Source organism: Trichechus manatus, unplaced genomic scaffold (assembly GCF_000243295.1).
Source record: "Trichechus manatus latirostris isolate Lorelei unplaced genomic scaffold, TriManLat1.0 scaffold00002, whole genome shotgun sequence".
NCBI lineage: Eukaryota > Metazoa > Chordata > Mammalia > Sirenia > Trichechidae > Trichechus > Trichechus manatus.
The window spans coordinates 43,096,015-43,118,079 of record NW_004443938.1 but is presented as its reverse complement, the minus strand read 5'-3'; the positions used below and the strand labels follow the sequence as shown (position 1 = coordinate 43,118,079).

Here is a 22,065-nt window from a genome sequence, read left to right as displayed (position 1 = left end):
CAATAGATAATCAAATACAATTTTAAAAAAATGGCTTTAAAAGTCTAACAAATTAAAATTCCTAAATAAGAGCCACATTATCATTCACTGCTATCATGTGTGCTGCAAAGAGCAAAGAACACATAGGACCAATCTACAGATTGTTCTAGAATCACTCTCAAGTCTTTCAACTTAAGCTTGCACCACTGAGAATGAAAGTGAACTGGCCTCAATTAGGAGAAAAGTTGGAGTCACATCTGCACTACATATGCAGCCCCACAACTATGGCTCTTCACTGCAGGGCTGCAGAAGTTAAGAATATTTTCACATACCTTTATTTTTCTGTTTTGGGGTGGGGAGGTGGGGAAAGATGAATGTATTCACATTCCCATATGTGTATAATTTAAAACAGACAATCTTGGCCTAAAGAAAATTAAGAGGCAAGCTTTACTGATGTTGACTTTAATGGCTAAGATCCAAAAACAGTTTGGTTACAAGCTCATGGATAAACTCTTGGTTCCTTTGTCAGTGGACAGACCCCACTCTTTATCTGGCACTCTAACCTTTCTTATGCCCAATATTTATCCACTTAATTTAAAAGCAGGGGGAAAAAAAGGTCTTCCTTTTTTTCTTTAAGAGAAGTGGGTAAATGAAAAATGTTCAAGGAAGATGTTCTTTTAGCAGCTTTCTACCAGAGTCGTAAAAGCAGAAGAGAGAGCACTGGGGAAAACTAAAAAATTATCGCAATAAAAATGGGCTCCAAAAACGAAACCTGAATATGAACCACTGTCTAGCATATGACCACTGTCACATTCACTTTTCAAATACTTGTGAAAGCATTTGGCATAATTTTCCAAAAATCCCATAGGACTTCTACTTTCTTGTTTTTTCAATAGTATTTCAAAATGTTCACACATTTATCGGACTATTTTTGGAAGATCTAGCTCTGACTACCTTCAGGGCTCAAGAGAGAAATATATAAAAGCTATAGGACAGCCCTTAACTAAAAAACTTGGCAGATTTCCTAGGTTCTCCAAGAAAACTTCAATTGGCAACCCCATTAACAGCAAAAGAGCATAGTGTAGAGGGAATAGTTGTGCCTGAAGCTCCATCACTAAATTGCTGAATGACTTTGGATACGTTTCACCTCTTCCTGACTCACTTTTCTTACTTGCCAGACCTATGGCAGAGAATTGTTTTAAGATTCATATTAGAAAATGTCCTAAGAATTTATTTTGAAAAGAATACAAATTTTTTTTAATGACAATAGTACTATTTTTTTAGAAAGCCATTTAGAAATCAATGCCATAACCAGTGTATACAGTTTTATATGGTTATATATTAGGAGAAAGGAAAAATATATAAAAGCAGCTTGACTGAAGAAATCTTATTAAGAACCTGTACAGTGTTTCTCAAACTTCAGTTATTCACACATCTACTTTTATGATTTTTGACAAATCCTATAGTACTTACATTATTATTTAATAGTTACCTATTTTAGCTTTATGCTAAGAAATATCAATAAAATCACAGTTTTGAGGTACTTGTATATTTTTCTGATACAAACTGACATATATATTTATTAACTAGTAAAGCAAGAAGATTCCTCTGTGTACCATCTGAAATCATTTAACATACCACCACACTATGGGGAACTACTGTCCTTATTTATTGTCTACAACATCATCTACATTATTAAATACAGAATTTGGATTTATAAATCTCTAAAACCCAAGGGCAACATAACCAACACCAATCACATGCTCTCCTGAGCTTTTAGCTCTTCCTCATATCTCAGTCACTACTGACCCTCACCTTACCTTATTCAGAACCTCCATTTTTGTTTCATCTTCCCAAAACCCATCGCAAAAATATCTAACATTTGTGCCCTCAAATTATCATAAATCTCATTTCTATTTACACCATAGTAATGAAACATTTTACTATATCAGTATTTAATAGAACCCACATGAGTTCAAAGAGTACTTTAATCACCAAATCAACCTTCAAAGAATATTCAAATTTATGTATGCCAACCATGGGTCAGTCTAAAGACAGACAAACTAAGATACTCAGTAAACTCTAAAATATGTTTGTCATTTCTGATATCTATTTGTCTAATGTGTTTTTACGGTGTATTTTTAAATCTAGTTCAAGTGTTTTTTTTTTTAAGACTTGTAAGAGATTGTACTGAACTAATCTTCGAAATACCACAGAAAAAAATGTTCAATAACTCTTTCTAGGAGCCACCTTCTTGTTTGATGTGATGACATATCCACCCACAGATGCTGACTCAATAGCCTTTTAAGTCTTCTATCTTGGCTTCTCTCAATAACTAAAGTTTGACCCATCCTCTGACATGGAAGAAAAGGAACGAATTTTATTATGGTCCCAGTTCTTACCAAATGGGAGTACCTCAGTAATCTTGGGAATTTTTTTTTTTATCAATTTAAAATCCTAAATACGGTGGATTGAACATGAGGTTATTTCTGCTCCCTCCCAAAATGACAGTTAAGTAAATTTAAAAAGGTACAAACCCACAAAAAAGAGGGGACAGGCCAGTGGATAAGATATGTCAACCGAATATTAGAAGATGGAAAGCAGATGTATAAAGTAACTGACTTAGCAAAGCAAAGCAAACTGAAACCTGAATTCCTATCCTGGTAGGGGCCTACAAGAAGCACGCTGCTTGTTGGAAAAGCCCAAAGAGCCTTAGAATTGGAGGTTCCAGGTACCCCTCTGAGGGCTGGGGAAAGAGGTAGAGCTAAAAAAAAAGGACTGATTGAAAGTAAGTAAAGAACATTTAAAACACATACACAATTCCTCTCTCCAAACCTCTGCAGGTGGAAGACAGGAAGTTTACTCTAGAGAAGTTAAAGAAAGGCTCTAAGCTCAGGGATCCCAGACAGAGACGGCAGAAGTGAGGTGCTATACAGAAAATGTTAGCTGCTGTGAAGTCTCACGGCAACCCTATGCACAATGGAACAAAAGGCTGCCCGGTGCTACACTACATCCCCATGATCAGTTGGGGATCGGCTGTTGTGATCCATATGGTTTTCAATGGCTAATTTTCAAAAGTAGATCATCAGGCTTTCTACCTAGTCTGTCTTAGTCTGGAAGCTCCAACAAAACCTGTTCAGAATCCTAGCAACCGGTGAGACTCGACTGAGGGGCAGGTAGTGGTTGGCTGCACAATGAAGTGCACTGGCCAGGAATCAAACCTGGGTCTCCCCCATGGAAGTTGAGAATTCCACTACTGAACCACCAATGCTTTCACAGAAAAAATAGGGAGGTTCAATAACTCTGTCAACAAATATTTTCACAGTACCTATTACGTGCCATGCACTGTTCTAGGCAATGAGAGTACTGGAATAAACCAAATAGGCAAAAATATCTGCTTTCATAGCGCTTATATTCCACAAAGGTTATGGACTGAATTGTGTCCCCCAAAAAGGTATGTTGAAGTTTTAACCCCCAGGTACCTGTGAGGGTGACCTTGTTTGGTAACAGGATCTTTGAAGATGTTATCAGTTAAGACAATATCTAATGATACTGGGATAGGGTGGGTCCTAATACAATCTGAGTAGTGTCATTAGAGAAGAGACAGAGATAAACAGAGGAAGGACAGCCATGTAAAGATGTATATACAAACCAAGGAACTCCTGAAGCTACCAAAAGCTGAGAGCAACAAGAAAGGGTCTTCCCCTAGAAACTTTTGAGGGAGCACAGCCCTGCTGACACACTGATTTGGACTTCTAGCTTCTAGAACTCCAGAAACAATTTCTAATCTTATAAACCATCCAGTTTGTGGTACTTTGTCACAGCAGCCCCCCAGAAACTAATGTTGTTGTTAGTTGCCATCGAGTCGATTCCGATTCATGGGAACACCACGTGTGCAGAGTAGAGCTGCTCCATAGGTTTTTCAACGTTGTGACGTTTCAAAAGTAGATCGCCAGACCCGACTCCTGAGGCGCTTCTGGGTGAGTTCAAACTGTCAGCCTTTCAGCTAGTATTTGAGAGCTTCATTCCTGGCAGAGTCAATAAACAAAAAGTAAAATGTATAGTGTATCAGATGGTAACAAATACATACTATGGAAGAAAGAGAAGGGCATGCTAGGGTAGGGGAAAGAGTGGGGCTGTAGTTTTAAAAAAATGATGATGGAAGGCAAAGACCTGAAGGACTTAAAGAAGCAAGGCATCTGAGAGAAGAACATTCCAGGAAGAGGGAAAATAAGTACAAAGGGACATTAAGAAGGGCAGGTCTGGAGATACTACATTCATGAAAAAAGAAAAGGCCATTATTCAAAAGAAAATTTCAGTGACCAAGGATCAAGCTTGGAAAATAGAAAAAATAAAAACTTTTGTAGAGGGATTGGAAGAAAATATTGAAGAAATTTCCCAAAAAGCAGAAGAAAACAGCCAAGGAGTTTGTATTGGAGACAGAAAAAAAGTAACAAAATCAGAGGGTCAATCTAGGAAAGTAAACATCCAAATAACAGGAGTTCCAGAAAAAGCACAGAACACAGAGTGGAAAATTATCAAAGAATAGACGAAAATTTCAGAAGACAAGAATTTGCAAGTTGAAAGTGCCCACTGAGTGCATAGTAAATGAAAAAAGATCTAAACCAAGGCACACCATCATGAAATTGCAAAACACCAAGTTCAAAGAGAAAATCCTGAAACTTCTTAAGAGAACAAACCAGCCACACATACAAAAGTAAAAACTAGAATTGCATCAGACGTCTCAACAGCAAAAATGGGATGCTAGAATACCAAGGAGTAATGTCGTCAAAATTCTGAGGAAAAATTTTCAAGAACTTAAAATTCTTCACCCAACCAAACCATAACAATCAAATTGAGAGTGGAAAAGGTATTTTAAGACATTCAAGGTCTTAAGAAAATCACCTTCCATTTACACTTTCCTGGGAAACTGCTGGAGGATGTGCTCATTTAAAGAAGAGTGAAGCCAAGAAAACAGGTATACAGCCCAGAAGAGAGATAATTCCCAGGATGGAATCCCGGGATACAGCTACACAGCAGATCTAGAAGTAACTGGTGCAGGAAGATGCACGGCCCAGGAAGGATGTGTCCAAGAAAAAAAGAAAAACAAAACTGAACTGAGAGATTACTTCCTGTTTCACCCTACTGGGAAGAATTTTATAGTTTTCAACATAATTTAGGGCTAAATTAAGGATGAGGACAAAGAAAACTAAGCAAATGAGAAAATAATATAAGGCAATTAGCTTCAGGATAAAACAGAAAGTTGTAAAAGAAAGTGCATGCAACTAAACCACTTTACATTGCTCAGCTGTTGCATATATATAAATACATATGGAGAATGGGGAGGGGATTGTGAGTCTGTGTATAGGAAGAAGAATAAGCAAGTGATAAAAGAGGCTAACTCCATCTTCCAAGGTAAACACTGAATAAGTACTATTATCTAAAATAGAAAAATCAAGAAACAAGAAGTCATGTTATTTAGAGACAAGTGGGGCACTCAAGTGGGGCACTCGAAGGGGTGGAGAGGATCGATTTACCTCAAATCTGTTCCTGTTGTTTATTGTTTGCTTTCTATAAGTAATCTGTTCTTGTTTACTGTTTACCTTCTATAAATAATAACAAAAGTTTTCAATAGCCAACACTGTGTAAGTTTGTGTGTATGACCCAAACAGATCAGACAGTAAAGTCTTCATTCCAGCAGTCTTAGCGCTGCTTGTCATTCTGAGGCAACAGCTTAACCAGCAATTGGTATCTGATGATATTAAGAAACTGGTCTTCAGCAACTAAAAAGGTTAGATAGGAAGCTTAGGGGGCAGTGAGTTCATGTTAATGTGGGAGGAGCATTTCAGAAAAGGAGGGTGAGAATGACTGCACAACTTGAAAAATGTCATCAGTGTCAATAAATTGTATATCTAGAAAATGTTGAATTGGTATATATTCCACTGTGTATTTTCAACAAAAAAAATTATTTAAAAAAAAAAACTAGTCTTAAAATTTTCAAATATGATGATGGTATTGCAGTTATGTTTACAAAAGAGTACTTATCTTCTAGAGAAACACAAACGATGAAATGGGGAGGAAAAAAAAAACCCTTATAAAAGAATCCTTATAAATAACATGTAAATATAGTACAGCTGTGAGCTGCTGGAATCTAACACTAGGCGCTTCAGAAAACCTGCAAATCTGTCTATGAGCAATGAGTCATGAAGTCTAGGAGGAAACTAGAAACAACATTCCTTCCACATATTATTGAGAGCCTACTGAGTGCCAGGCACTGATTAATGGGACTCATGAACTATGACTCTTGACAGTGACCCAAAGGTCAGTATTCACAAAGGGAGAGGCAGGTAATGACTGCCGGCCCCAGAGGTGGAAAAGCCCCACAGCTAGGAACACCTACTTTAAGGACATATGGATCCAAGCTTGTTTGCATCTTTCAATTGATATTTAGTAAAGGAGGTGCGAACTCAATAGTCTAAAAGAGCCAGATATCTAATCCAAATGAATGAAATGGTCTAGAGGTAAGACATAAGGAAGTGGAAGAGACTGAGGCAAAGGAAAGAGGGGATGATCCATGTAAAAAAGGGAGCAGGAGATCCTAAGCTCTAGCTGATGGTTATGAAAATAAAGAAACCAAGAGCTTCCAATCTTGCAAGAAAGGCCTAAAATATATTTATGTGAAGCCTCTTGATTACTTTACGTAGTCAACTACTTTAAAGTTAAAACACTATGTTGGGGGAAAATATGTCTGCAGGTCTATTCCACACATAAAAGGAAGTGTACCAGATTTATAAAACATTTTAATGCTACATGCAGAGGTTTAAGCATCATTAATAAAAATTTCAATCACTAATAGTCTTCTTCAGCAAACTTACTGAAGTTATAACAAAAAATTATAATAAGGCACATACATACAAATTTTACACTCAGAATTAGTTACCTCTAGTAACATAACCCTGGTGGTATAGTAGTTTAGAGCTACAGCTGCTAACCATAAGGTGAGCAGTTCAAATCCACCAGGCGCCCCTTAGAAACTCTATAACTCTATGGGGCAGTTCTACTCTGTCCTATAGGGTCGCTATGAGTCGGAATCGACTCAACAGCAACGCGTTTGGTTGGTTTTGGTTAGTGGCATAACAAAAAAGACTACATTCACCCTGGGTTATTGAAACTAGATCCAAATAGCTTTGCCATATACATGATCTATTATGTACTACCAAAAAGGATGGAGAAGTTTGCTAGGACAAAGTTTTCTAAAAGTTCAAAAATTCTAGAGATACCGTACCGAAATTGTTAGTAAGTGGTTTAACTTGCGGTCAGCATAGGAAATTACAGTTTCATATCAAAGGCCGTACTTCCACACAGATAATTTTTCCTGACTATTGCAAAAAAGCTGTTTACCACATATTCTCAAACAACCCAGTACATCTTTTCTTAACCTAACAATTTTCACAGATGCCAGGCACTAAGTGAAGCTCATTTAATTCTCACATAACTCTATGAGCTAGATATGATTATTAACCCCATCCTACTGATAAGGAAACTGAGGCTTTGAGAAATAATTTACCGACTATTGTAAGTGGCAGTCTAACCAGCACCCAAAAGGGAGGCCTTCTTACTGATCCCTTCTAATCAGTACTTCCATCAAACAAACTTGTGAGGAAATAAAAACACACTCATTAAATTCACACTTAAGAATGTAAGTGGCTAAGATGATAACAGAACTCAATTTAACCTTGACAATTGCGTAAAAGGGGTCAACAAAAAGAATTCAATTAAATGAAAATAACCACTATCACGGAAAAGGAAAAAACAATTACAAAAGTGCAATAGGGTAAATTGAAAACAAAATCAAAAAAAGAGAGTAAGATTTCCTAATCTCAAAAGAAACAACTCAACTAGATCAGCAGTTCTCAGCCTTTTCTACTTCCCAAAATTCCTCCAAACACGGCTCCCAAAAATCTCACACACACACACACACACGCACACACACAAAACGCTTAAAGACTAAGACAGTTTACGGACCCCTGAGGCCCACAATGGGCAGCTTTCCGGGCTAACCCCACTACCCAACTCAGGTCAACAGTCTAAGTTAAATGATCTCCAAGCTCCTTTCTGACCCTTGAGATGGATGAATCTAAGATGAAAAAACAAGTAGCCTGTTTGGACAAAAAGGAAAAGAACCTAAGAGTTATGTTAGACTGTAATTACATTTTAATTTAATGTCTTCAAGCTACTGGGGCGTATACATTGTTGTTACATACTGTGGAAGTTGCCACTCATAGTGACCCGATGTACAACAGAACAAAACACTGCCCAGTCTTGCACCACCTTCACAATTGTTGCTGTTTGAGCCCACTGCTGCAGCTACTGTGCCAGTTCATCTTGTTGAGGCTCTTCCTCTTTTTCACTGATCCTCTACTTTACCAAGCCTAATGGCCTTCTCCAGGGACTAGTGCCTCCTGATAACACATCTAAAGTACATGGGACAAAGTCTCACCATCCTCCCTTTTAAGGATCATTCTGGCTGTAATTCTTACAAGACAGATTTGTTCGTTCTTCCGGCGGTCCATTCTATATTCAATATTCTTCGCCAACATCATAATTTAAAGGCATCAACTGTTGTTCGGTTTTCCTTATTCATTGTCCAGCTTTCACTTGCCCATGAGGCGATTGAAAATACCATGGCTTAGAACAGGTGCACACTAGTCCTCAAAGTGACATCTTTGCTTTATAACACTTAAAAGATGTCTTTGGCAGCATATTTGCCCAAAGCAATGCATCTTTTGATGTCTTGACTGCTGCTTTCATGGGCGTTGACTGTGGATCCAAGTAAAATGAAATCCCTGACAACTGAAATCTTTTCTCCATTTATCATGATGTTGCTTATTGGTCTAGTTGTGAGATTTCTGTTTTCTTTATGTTAAAATGTAATCCATACTGAAGGCTGTACTCTTTGATTTTCATCAGTAAGTACTTCAAGGCCTCTTCACTTTCAGCATGCAAGGTTGTGTCATCTGCATATCGCAGGTTGTAATTCTTTTGCACACAGTCCACCTTCTGGAATTATTTGCTCAGCATACAGACTGAATAAGTATGGTGAAAGGATATAACCCAGCCGCACACCTTTTCTGATATTAAACCACATAGTATCCCCTTGTCGTGTTCGAATGACTGCCTCTTGGTCTATGTAGAGGTTCTGCATGAGCACAATTAAGTGTTCTGAATTCCCATTCTCTGCAATGTTATCCATGATTTATTATGATCCACATAGTCGAACGCCATTGCATAATCAATAAAACACAGGTAAACATCTGTCTTAGTCATCTAGTGCTGCTATAACAGAAATACCAGAAGTGGACGGCTTTAACGAAGAGAAATTTATATTTTCATAGTAAAGTAGGCTAAAAGTCCAAATTTAGGGTGTCAGCTCCAGGGGAAGGCTTCTTCTCTGTCGGCCTTCTCATCAATCTTCCCCCAGACTAGGAGCTTCTCTGCGCAAGGACCCCGGGTCCAAAGGAACCGCTCTGATCCCAGCACTGCTTTTTTGGTGGTATGATGTCCCTCCTCTCTGATCACTTTCCTTTCCTTTTTCTCTCTTGAGAGATAAAAGGTGATGCAGCCCACACCCCAGGGAAACTCCCTTTACATTGGATCAGGGATGTGACCTGGTTAAGGGTGGTGTTACAATCCCACCCTAATCCTCTTTAACATAAAACTACAATCACAAATGCAGGACAACCACACAATACTGGGAATCACGGCCCAACCAAACTGATACACACATTTTTAGGGGGGACATTAATTCAATCCATGACATCTTTCTGGTATTCTCTGTTTTCAGCCAAGATCCATCTGACATCAGCAATGATTTCCTCATTCCACGTCCTCTTCTGAATCCAGCTTGAATTTCTGGCAGTTCTCTGTTGACGTGGTGCTGTAATCATTCTCGAATTATCTTCAGCAAAATTTTACTTGCATATGATATTAATGATATTTTCCGATAATTTCTGCATTCTGTTCAATCACCTTTCTTAGGAATGGGCACAAACATGGATCTCTTCCAGTCAGTTGACCAGGTGGCCATCTTCCAAATTTCTTTGCATAGGTAAGAAATTTGGAATGTGAAAGTTAGAAACACAGAAGAAGGATCAGAAGTTGGAAAATATAGCCTTGGTGATAGAAATGAAGCAGGGGATCGTATGATAGAATTTTTCGAATATCATTTTCCAGCATTGCATCCGTTTGGTGAAATGTCTCAATTGGTATTCCGTCAATTTCTGGAGACTTGTTTTTCGCCAATGCCTTCAGTGCCACTTAAACTTCTTTCTTCAATACCATCAGTTCTTAATCATATGTTATCTCCCTGAAATGGGTGAACGTCGACCAATTCTTTTTGGCTCGGTGACTGTGTATTCCTTCCATCTTTTTTTGATGCTTCCTGTGTCGTTCAACATTTTGCTCATAGAATCCTTCACTACTGCAACTCGAGGCTTGAAGTTTTTCTTCAGTTCTTTCAGCTTGAGAAATGCCGAGGGTGTTCTTCCCTTTTGGTTTTCTAACTACAGGTCTTTGCACATTTCATTATAATACTTTTACTTTGTCTCCGTGAGCCGCGCTTTCAAATCTTCTGTTCAACTCATTTACTTCATCATTTCTTCCATTCGCTTTAGCTACTCTACATTCAAGAGCAAGTTTCAGAGTCTCTTCTGATATTCATTTTGGTCTTTTCTTTCTTTCCTGTCTTTCTAATGGCCTCTTGCTTTCTTCATATATGATGTCCTTGATTTCATTACACAACTCATCGGGTCTTCGGTCATTAGTGTTCAACGCATCATATCTATTCTTGAGATAGTCTCCAAAGTCAGGTGGGATATATTCAAGGTCCTACTTTGGCTCTCGTGGACTTGTTTTAATTTTCTTCAGCTTCAACCTGAATTTGCATATGAGCAATTGATGGTCTATTCCTTAGTCAGCCCCTGGCCTCATTCTGACTGATGATATTGAGCTTCTCCATCATCTCTTTCCACAGATGTAGTCAATTTGATTCCTGTGTATTCCATCCGGCAAGGTCCATGTGTACAGCTGCCATTTATGTTGCTGAAAAATGGTATTTGCAAAATTGTATCATACAATCCCCTGCTTCATTTCTATCACCAAGGCTATATTTTCCAACTACTGATCCTTCTTCTGTGTTTCTAACTTTCACATTCCAATCACCAATAATTATCAATGCATCTTCAGTGCATGTTTGATCAATTTCAGACTGCAGAAGGTTAAAAATCTTCAGTTTCTTCAGCTTTGGCATTAGTGGTTGGTGCATAAATTTGAATAGTCGTATTAACTAGTCTTCTTTATATAGGCATATGGATATTATCCTATGACTGACGGCATTGTACTGCAGGATGAAATCTTGAAATGTTCTTTTTGACGATGAATGTGACACTGTTCCTCTTCAATCTGTCATTCCCAGCACAGCAGATCATATGATTATCAATTCAAAATGGCCAGTACCAGTCCATTTCAGCTCACTAATGCCTAGGGTATCAATCTTCACATGTTCCATTTCATTTTTGACAACTTCCAATTTTCCTATATTCGTACTTCGTACATCCCATGTTCCGATTATTAATGGAATTTTTTTTTCATTTTGAGCCTTGCCACATCAGCAAATGAAGGTCCCTAAAGTTTTACTCCATTCACATTATTAGGGTCAACTCTACTTTGAGGAGGCGGCTCTTCCCTAGTCGTATTGGGTGCCCTCCAACCTGAGGGACTCATCTTCCAGCACTATATCTGACAATGTCCCACTGCTATTCATAGGGCTTTCACTGGCCAGTTTTTTCAGAAGTAGATTGCCAGGTCCTTCTTCTCAGTCTTTCTTAGTCTGAATGCTCCTCTGAAACCTGTCTACCCTGGGTGACCCTGCTGGCATTTGAAATACCGGTGGCATAGCTTCCAGCATCACAGCAACACACAAGCCACCACAGTACAACAAACTGACAGATGAGTGGTGAGGGATGTGTACATACACTGGTAAATGTAGGAAACTCTGAAAATTATGATTAAATTCAGCACTGTTGTTATATGGTGGTGGCACCAATGGTGGCACCAACTTTTAAGAGCATAAGGAGGTCTGGAAACCAAACTGTGGAGGTTGAAAAAGATGATTAGAGTTGATAATCAGACATTTAAAACAGCAGTTATCCTGGAAAAAGGCAATTGAAGGGTAACATAAGTCTTTAAGTACCTAAAAATTTGTTCAGGAAGGTTGACAGCGAGCCCTTAAAAAAAAAAAAAAGCAAAACAAAAAGAACTTGACATTTCAGTTGTAGCATGAAGGATTTAGTTTAGAACGGCGCACTTCCCTACCTGACTTAGGCAATTAGGTCCTACAGATAACATTAACAAAATCACTTTGGAACCCTTTCCACACCCTCTGGGTCCTAACCTGAAAAGGACTAAAACCATCCCCAGGATGCTGGACTTAGTTATATATGTAAAACTGCAGCCTGGCTACATAAAGCAGAACTTTACTTAAAATACCTCTCTCAGATTAAATTTAAAAAGGCTTCTTATTCCTCATTTTTATTCCATATTATCATAAAGATTATTTGGGATACATGCATATACATTTAGACCTTTATGACTCTAATATGCTAAAGTGGAAGAATACCAAAATATCTTTTAAGTGAAAACATATTTCCATTTTAACAGTCACTAAAAATATGAAAAGGAGCCTTGGTGGTGCAATGGTTAAGCGCTTGGCTGCTCACCAAAAGGCTGGCAGTTCAAACATACCAGCAGCTCTGTGGGAGAAAAGATGTATAGATCTGCTCCCATAAAGATTACAGCCTAGGAAGCCCTATGGAGAAGTTCTACTTTATCATACAGGGTCACTATGGGTCAGAATTGACTCGATGGCACACAACAACAACAAAAAAGAAACTACCTGATTTCAATCTTTGAAAAAAATCCGGAAGCAGTATGAATGTACTAGTAGGCCACATAAAGCCTATTTCTATATCAAGGGGTAAGAGACATTACTTAAATAATGAGAAAATTCAGAAAACCACTGAAACTGCCATTAAAATAATCACTACCCCAAACACTAGGTATTTAGGAAATAATGTATAGATTATCTCCTCTTCTAGACATGAAAAACGTGCATTTAAGAAACCTACAGAGACCTCAGGCCAACCACATTAACAAAGGGAAACAATATCCAGGGGTAAGAAAAGTAATCCCCTTCTCTCTACGTGAAGCATTATCAATTCCTACAAAGTCAACTCAAACTAAAAGGAACTCCAATACATTATAAAAAGGTACAATGAATTAATTCATCAAACATTATTTAGTACAATGTGTAGTTGCTTCAGACAGGAAATATATATATTCTCACATACACACACATATTTTATTTTAAAAAAACTCTGTTTCAACTATCAGTTATTTCTTGCTGATATTAAAAAATATGTATTTCTTTCATTTTTGGCATATCTATAATCTCTAAAGTAACTTCTAAATAGCTGTAGTATTAATAGCTAACCTGGAGTCCATTCCTCTACACTTAATGACACCAGCAAGCATTAACTCCGTTTTACATTTTAGTCTAAGGCATTGCACCCAAGCAGAGGAATGATAGAAATCTTATAACTATCAAGTTACTGGTTTGTGCCAAAACATGGTATTCCCAAAGGATGCTCTGTCTGGAATCTGTGGGGGAATCATATACAAATCTTCTGTTAACTCAGGCCTTGCAAAGAGGCGGGACGTGTTCAAGTGTTGCAGGGAGGAGAAAAGGGCTGACAGTGGATTTGCTGACTTCTAAAGGTCCAACCCTGAGATTCCAGAATTCTATAAAAAGGTGGTAAATTAGGGTTTGGCTAGTATTGGCTGACTACTGAAGCCAGCATAAACATTTACTTGAGGCTTTTAAGTCTGTAAGAGTACCCAGTGGTTAGGTACAGTAATTTTGAATCTGGAAAACAAACAAGGCCACTGGAAATTTTTCTAAATAAAGGTGGGGTGGGGGCAGTAGGCAGATTTCCTTTGTTTTCTCAAAGTAAACAATACAGATTTTATAAATGCAAATGTGACTCTCGGTAGTATTGATCACTATAAACTATTTTATTCCCTTATAAAAATATTAGTAATTTATACTTTTCAAATAGTCCACACATAGCTTGTAATCAGACTGCTTCAGTTCAAAGAAGAGACAAAGTCAAAACTTCAAAAATATTTAGCATTTCGCTATATAAAATATAAACCCCACATTCAAAAATAAAATGGCAACGATACAACCTTTGTAGTTCTCCAGCCACAGTAATATTAAGAGTGGTGATTCAAAGCAAAATCTGATGTTAAACATAACTATACAATATTACTAATTACAGAGTAACCAATAAATATTTTGATCAAGAACTGCTTTGTCTTCTCTACAATATTTTTAGTTGAAAGCAAGTGGTTGGGTAGTACATGTGGACGTGGTTCTGATTTTCAAAAATCTATTTTTAGATTCTGGGGACTGGATAGGCTTTCTAAACTTAATACTTTCGAACTGGTAATTTGAAAAGGGTAAACCACAAGAACTTCAAGTTTAGAAGCAAAGGACCTAACAAGCTCACCAACCCAGATGAGCACAAGGCTAACTTGGAAACTTCCAAATCTAATGATGAGCCCAGATAGTCACTAACACCTAAGAAACACATACATACATGTGCTAAACTGTACTAAAAGTTCTGTCTCAAAGTATAGGAAGAGTTATCTGGATTTCCTAAATTTGCAATTATTTTTTGGTGGGCCTCTGTTCAGATTCCTCCCCTAAATCTGCAAATTTGCTTCTTTTTATTTGGAATAAAATTTGATTTAAAAAATACATATCCAGTTGCTGCAAAATATTATATAGCAGTTTTTTTTCACACGTTAGTAATAATTTTGCTGAAATTCTAGCTTTGTTAAGTGATGATTTTTTTTTTAATCACTTTTAATCTTTTTAAGCGAGCCTCATCCAATATAGATATAGCTCAAGATTCTGAGGTTGATTGCTCAACTCATCCACACATTTTTCTCTCAGGGATCTAACTACTTCAACTAGAGGTAAAAGATTAAAGAACTGTTATGGCTGGCTACGTCTTGAAAGGGGGTGTTTTAAAAGGCAAGAAACAGCCCCCTCCCATTACTCTAAATGAGCAGCCTCTTGTTCTCAGCAGTCCTTCTGCACACAAGACCACTACTGACTTCAGTGGGAATTCTGCCCAAGAAGTGAGGGAGACAGAGTACGATTAAATTAGTCCTAAATTCACAGCATTGTTCCAAGTCACTACCAATTGTACAGTTCTCCAATAACCTCCAAAGAGTAAGATATCTGATGTCTGACAGTGGCTCTCAAACTGAATTATAAGAATGATAACTCGAGCTCTGACAGGTGATACAGCCTAGCTCTTTAAAAGTTGTCTCCAAACTCGCAGGCTGATGGATGTACTCATTTGGCCCTTATCACAATTCCAGATTGCATTGCAATGCAGCCCCATTAGGGGCTGCAACAGCAATCCAGTAATTTCTCACAGTAGTGAGCCTGCAAATGGAAACTGAATAGGATTAAGCCTATTCGTTTCCCAGTAAAATCTGTTTAAAGCCTCAGAATTCTGAATACACACACTGCCGGCAGCCAAGAAATTGACTCAGTTTCCCTCAAGGGCAAAACACAAGGGGAAATATGATAGGACACCGACTAAAATGCTAATTCTCTATACAGCATTATAAACGGATATGGATTCTGGTTAGAGAAAAACAAAAACAAGGGGAAAAATTAAAAGGTAACGGAGGAAAATAGAGGAATGAAGACACACTGTGAAAGCCATTAAAAAGCTTAAATAGCAGTACCAAGAGGAACAAGACGCCCGGCACACACATGCCGTTTCAAATACAAGGAGTTCAAGAAACTGAGGAAAAGATGTGATTCAGAAAAGAGCTCCTCTAGATTCCACCACCCAGGGCTCTTAGAAGCAGGGGCAGCTGTTGTGGTCACGGGGAATTCAAACGAAAGGCGTCCTAGGTCAGTACAGAGACCCCTCCCGAAAATAATAGACTCTAGGCGGGAGTTCTTCTAGCGTCACAAAAAAAACTTGACCTCCGGGGAGGTCAGCGATACCGAGAAGTATAATGATTGACGTCCCTCCGCACTCATCCCGGCAACCTGGGGCAGCGTCTCCGGCTGGGGATGGGGGTCGCCCGGACACTCAGGAGCCAGTGCCCGGAGCAACGATTCCTACCCTTCCCTCTCCCTTAGGTTTTCCTAGCCGTCTTCTCCTGCGACTCACCTGAAAACGCTCCCAACCCTTCGCCCCCATCCCAGGAGAAAAACAAGCCATCTGTGGCGATATGCACAGGGTGTCGGAATTGGAACGATCAGAGTACAAAACGTGCGTCCCTCCTCGCATCTGTCGTGCTCCCAGACTGCTCAAGCTGCAGCGGGGGACGCGGGCGCGAGCTGACGCCGGGCTGGACCTGCGCCGCGCGTGAGCTAGGGGTGCAGATGCCGCCGACCCCAGACATCGTCCTTGCCCGGCTCCCTGCCGTCCCCACGCGCGCGGGGGGCCCATGCCGCCCACAAACGTGCATCCGGGGCCGACGCGGGCCTCGAAGACGCGACGTTCTCGCCGGCGTTTCCCCTCCAAAAATAATCCTCCTGAAAGGGACGCCGAGGCAGCAAGCTCCGGAGCCCCCGCGCACACCGCTAGGCGCCGAGGGCAGGCGGCCGCTCCATCCCGGGTGCAGCTCGCGCGCCGCGGCCCGCGCCGGGGATGGAGCAGGATACCTCTCCTGCTGCTCCGCGGGGGCCTGGACGCGTGACCCAGAGGCGACGGCACCCAGGCAAGGCTGGCGCGGTCCTCACCATTCCCCCATCCCTCCCGGCTCCGACGAGACGCGGCGGCCCCAGCGCCTGGGCAGAGGAAAGCGGCAGCGGGGCGGGGAAGCGGGGATCTGGCCTGGACCAACAGGACCCGGACCTCAGAGTAAGAGTTAAGTCCGGCAGAGAGGCAAAGAAAGAGGCGGGAGATAGTCGTAGAAAATCCCAAAGCCGGCCGCCCTTCCCCCCCACCCCGGTGGGACCGTCCCGCCACCGCTTCCTGCCCAGGATCAGCTTCCCAGCTGCAGCCCGAGGGGAAATCAGAGCCGCCCCTGCAGCTCAGCAGGAACGAATCGCTCGGCCCAAGCTCCGCCGCCCCGGACCCGCCATTCTGCAATCCGCACGCCTCCTTACCCCGACGCCGCACCTCAGGAGCTAGCTCGCCGCCGCAGGGACCCGTCCCGCTTCAGCCCCAGCCGCCAGGCTGCCGCGCCTGCCTCCTCCCTCCTCTAGGTTTCAAGTTGAAATTCCCTGGCTGGGGCCGTCAGAGTATTCTGCGCGTCAGCCCCGCCCCCTTGCGGCGGAAGCCCCTCCCGCCTCCCCCGCCGGACGCGCTCCCGGCGCGGAAACCCCCACGGGTCGCGCCGCGCCCCTGCGCCTCAGGCCACACCCCCCGGTGATCAGGCCACGCCCCGCGCTAGCATGGGGCGGGTCTTCCGCGGGATTCTCCACGCGCGGTCGCTTGGTGCCCCCAGCTGGAAGGACGTTCCTCCCCCTCAGATGATAACAGTTAATACCTTGTCTGCAGGTCTGTCTTACCTGCGAATCCTATCCTTAAATGCTCTCTCAACTTTTAAAAGTTATTTTTTCAAAGTGCCTTCATTGACTAGACGTTTATTGAGCGCCTATTCGGTGGCAAACATGAGGCCAGCCCTTACAGATAAGGGAAACTACGTCCCCTTCAGTCTACAGTGGAAGTGCTTTCACCAAGAGGGCATTGAAAAGGAGCCATTTATTCTTCCTGCAGGACTCCCGGGAGGGTTTGGGGAAACCCCATGGAAGAGAGGCCTTCATACTGAACCCAAAGTGTAAATAGGATTTCTCCAGTCAGAGACCTGGGAGCCCGGATTACAGAGCACGACGTAGCTGAAGAAGAGGCTGGAGACCCAGGTAAAGGCCAAATGGTAGAAAGCCACAAACATATGCACACACACAATAACCTCCCAGTTCTTTTCTCTTGTATAATTCTACTTATTTCATCTTAACATTTCATTTCAAATGCGGTGTTCAGCTTATTGCCTCCAGCATCTTCCCACCTCTACTGAAGTTTTTAGTGAACCAGTTCGACCCTTTCAGGTCTTCTTTTCTTTCCTAAACTTAACCTTTTATAAAGTCAACAATGTCAAATGAAACCTGAGTAACAATGCCTTGTATGTGTATGATGCTTTTCAGTTTACAAAACAACATTCACATATTTATCATTTGATTCTCACAATAACTCTATGAAAAAGGCAGAGCAGGTATTATCTCTGTTACATCAAAGAGAAAATTAAAAGTCAAAAGATGAATTATTTGCTAAGATTCTTTTAGTAATAAAAATAATAATAGCTAACACTTATTGTTCATTTTATGTTAGCCATTGTTCTAAATCCCTCATAAATTAATCCTCACAATCCCATATGCTGAGTACACAATTCAAATTTAATAAGGAACACTAATACATAGTGGAAACCTGATTAGATAGGAGTTCTGGTGAAGAAGACCTGGAAACTTCATGAGAAACTATTATGAACCTAGAGGTAAATTTACAATAAAACTAATGAAGCTTAAGCTTCTAGCCCCTCATTTGCACAAGGCTTGAAAATAACTTTCTACTTGTAATTTTTTATATTATTATTTTTTAAGGAGGGTCATTAAAATTATATAACCTTTGTTGTTGTTAGCTGCTATTGAATCATCCCCCAACTCATGGCAACCCCATACACAATGGAACGAAATGCTACCAGCGCCATCCCCATGATTGGTGGATCGGACCATTGTGATCCATAGGATTTTCATTGGCTAATCTTTGGAAGTAGATCATCAGGCCTTTCTTTCCAGTTCATCTTAGTCTGGAGGTTCTTCTGAAACCTGTTCAGCATCATAGCAACATGCAAACCTCCACTGATGGATGGGTGATGTCTGTGCATGAGGTTTATTGGCTGGGAACTGAACCAGGTCTTCTGCATTGAAGGCAAGAATTCTACTAGTGAACCATCGCTATCCCCATATAAGCTTTAAGACCCATAAAACCTTGAACCACCTCTGATGAAGCCACTTTAAAATGCTAATGCAAACTAATAATGTAAGTAAAGTCATAATTTTAATAAGATATAAATCCCTTATCATAGGAAATTATATCCCTACTATAGTCTCTGTTGAAATATGTGAATCACTTCCGTATGTCACCTTTTAAGAGATACACTGGCTAGCCATTGAGACAATTCCAACTCACAGCGACCCTATAGGACAGAGTATAACTGCTCCATAGGGTTTCCAAGGAGCAGCTGGTGGATTCAAACTGCCAACCTTTTGTTTAGCAGCCAGAGCTCTTAACCACTGTGTCACCAGGGCTCCAAATTATATCCATAGATAGGTGGCCTTGATTGTATGGGAGCCAGCAAGATTTAGCCTAAAGAGATGATTAAAGGTTACAGAAGGGTTGTTATCAAATATCTAAAGGCTATTGTGTGGAAGAGGAATTAGACTGCGTTTTGGGCACAGCCTTGGATGGCCCTAACATTTCAGTCAGACGGAGTAGATTTGGTAAGGACTCAGCAGGAACTAGGGTAGAAAAATCAAGTTCCAGGTGCTATAAGGAAGTGAAGAAAATAGGTGGAACATGGCACATAGAGATGTTAGCAAACAATATGTGGTAGTCTAGGCAAGCATGGAAGTTTAACTGGGAGGGAAGAGGGGTTTGGACAGATAAGCAGAACAAAGTCCTGAAGCAAGTGTTATCTGGAGATACAAGCAGACTAAAACACTAGCAGCATGGGGCAGGACTACCAGACTGTGGTTCAAGGGAAGAACATTAATCCCCAGGAAAACAGACTGATAACAAGGCTGGGTCTTCCCACTAGACAGACTGGAGTAACAGGCAAGAGACTGACACAGAGAATACTAGGAATCGAGATATCAGACCTGATAGTCACCATAACCAAATTTAGCATCACAGCATCAGTGCTGGGCACTATCTGCAAGCAAAGCCAGTCTGGTAGTTTGGACTAGAAATTTACCCAGGACTTTCTTAGTGCCCTCACTTAGCAACTATCTCACATAGGCATGACCCTTGAGAAAGCTTGATCTCACTATACTGATGAATCATCCTTTTATCTTTGTGCCTTCTGGATGCCAACCCAAACCAGGTGGAATTATTGGAGTGGCTCTCAGCTGAGAACTTGCGCTTGCTCTTTACATAATTCACAGGCACTCTCACTCTGTCTGATTGAGGCATTGTCAAACAATGTTTTGTTTTTATCAATAGACAAACATCAATGAATGCCATTTTACGTCAATTTAATTCAGGCAATAACACAAAACAAGTTTATAAAAGATTATGTTTTACTTTGATTCTCTGTAATAGGTGAAGAAAGGTTATAGGACCTTAAGCGTGTGCCTGAACTTCCCTTGGAAAGGGATTAGAGTGGGCGGGAAGGAAGACTCCAGGATTCGTTCACATGCATAAGCCTAGAGTGTGAGGCAAAGAGGAGACTGGAAAATGACTTACTGGCATGGATCCCCAGTCTGCAGGGAATAGGCAGAAATCATACTATGGGAAATGACTGAGACAGAACACTAAACTTTAATAAAAATGGACTGGCATATGACCCCCCTGACAGGCTTGTGAATCAGTAGACCTGCAGTTGCTGAGCTTTCTTCCAGACTTTGACTGGAGAGAGGGCTTGGTCAGGTAAAAGAGAAACACTGTACTACTAGTGCTTACTTAGTTAGATGTGAGGGTCAGGGTGGCAAATGGCCTTGAAGCAGCATCATTGGACAGAACTACACCATAATACCACAGACAACTTCTGATGTGGCACTGTGAGGAGATCTGCCTGTGGAGCAAAATTTGTAGTGGCCTCAGCAAGTAGGTTTTACTCAGCAAGTAAAACCCCGTCAATGGCTACAATAGTAGTAGCAGCAGAGACTGCTGAATAAAAGCACCAGGAAAAAAATTGTAAGAGTAATCCCTTGGATTATTATGGAGTTTACCTGAGATATTTACACAGCCCAGGCCTGACTGCCTAGTTTGTAAAACAGCCCTTAGCAATAGGAGGGAGAGTCAGATTGTTAACTGGAATGTTGCAGTTTCTAAGCAAATAAATTCCTCCACTTGGAAAAGGGACCAGGGTAGTGGGTAGCGCTTAAGTTTATTCAAAACAGATGTGTGGCCTGGGGTTTGTAACAGCAAAGTAATGTCCTTCAGTTTGGTTTTGTTTAGTTCTCCGAGGCACACAAGTGTGTTGTACTTATTGAAAAATACTTAGAACAACAGTGATTTTAAGGTTATACATATACATATGTTGCCTATGACTCCACCTTCTCCAGAGAAATATCCTCCTGGAGCATGCAATCACTGAGGAGAAAAACATACCCAGAAAATGATAACAAAGGGCTAATAGGCTGTATGCTTTATGAAGGCAGGGATTGTATCTGTTTTGTGTGCCATTGTATTTTAATTGCAAGCAGAGTGGCCCATACAGCCCTTCAGTAAATATTTGTTGGAAGAATGAAAAACTGAATCTAATTGAAAATGGGTAATGTAATTTCTGTTTCTAACAGACTGACAGATCTAGTGTTCAGAGGGAAATTCCCAGGACATAATACCTAAAAATGATGGATATAATATTTTTTAACATTTTTTAATATGGCTGAGCCTGGTGAAAAAAGGGAGAATGATGGTAAGAGGCCAGAATCTATGAGAAAGAGCAAATGCCAAACAGTAGTCAAACATTAGCTGGCATAGGCCTTTGAACACACTGGTAAAATTGTGCCCTACACAAGAGTACTCAGTCAAGGTGGAAAGTGAGGCTGGTATTAACCCACATTCAATTCCTCAAGGTCTGTGTCATGGTACAGGCTTGCATCAGCCCAGAGGAAGAAGTGCCTTTTTGAAATTTGTCTGCCCTTATGGGGTGCCATTTGTACTGTATGGGCTAGCAGAGGCTCTAAGCTGGCTTTTGTAAGTCTTT

The 22,065-nt window shown here is 40.6% G+C and overlaps 1 protein-coding gene across 1 annotated transcript in view; it reads right to left on the bottom strand.

The window, feature by feature from the left end:
• EPB41L2 (erythrocyte membrane protein band 4.1 like 2) overlaps positions 1-17,348 on the bottom strand; it is a 261,978-nt gene extending 244,630 nt beyond the window's left edge. Inside the window, exon 1 of the mRNA XM_023727906.1 lies at positions 17,246-17,348. The gene's annotated coding sequence lies outside the window, so the exon portion shown is untranslated. The remainder of the gene's footprint in view (positions 1-17,245) is intronic.
• Between the last annotated feature and the right edge of the window lie 4,717 nt (positions 17,349-22,065).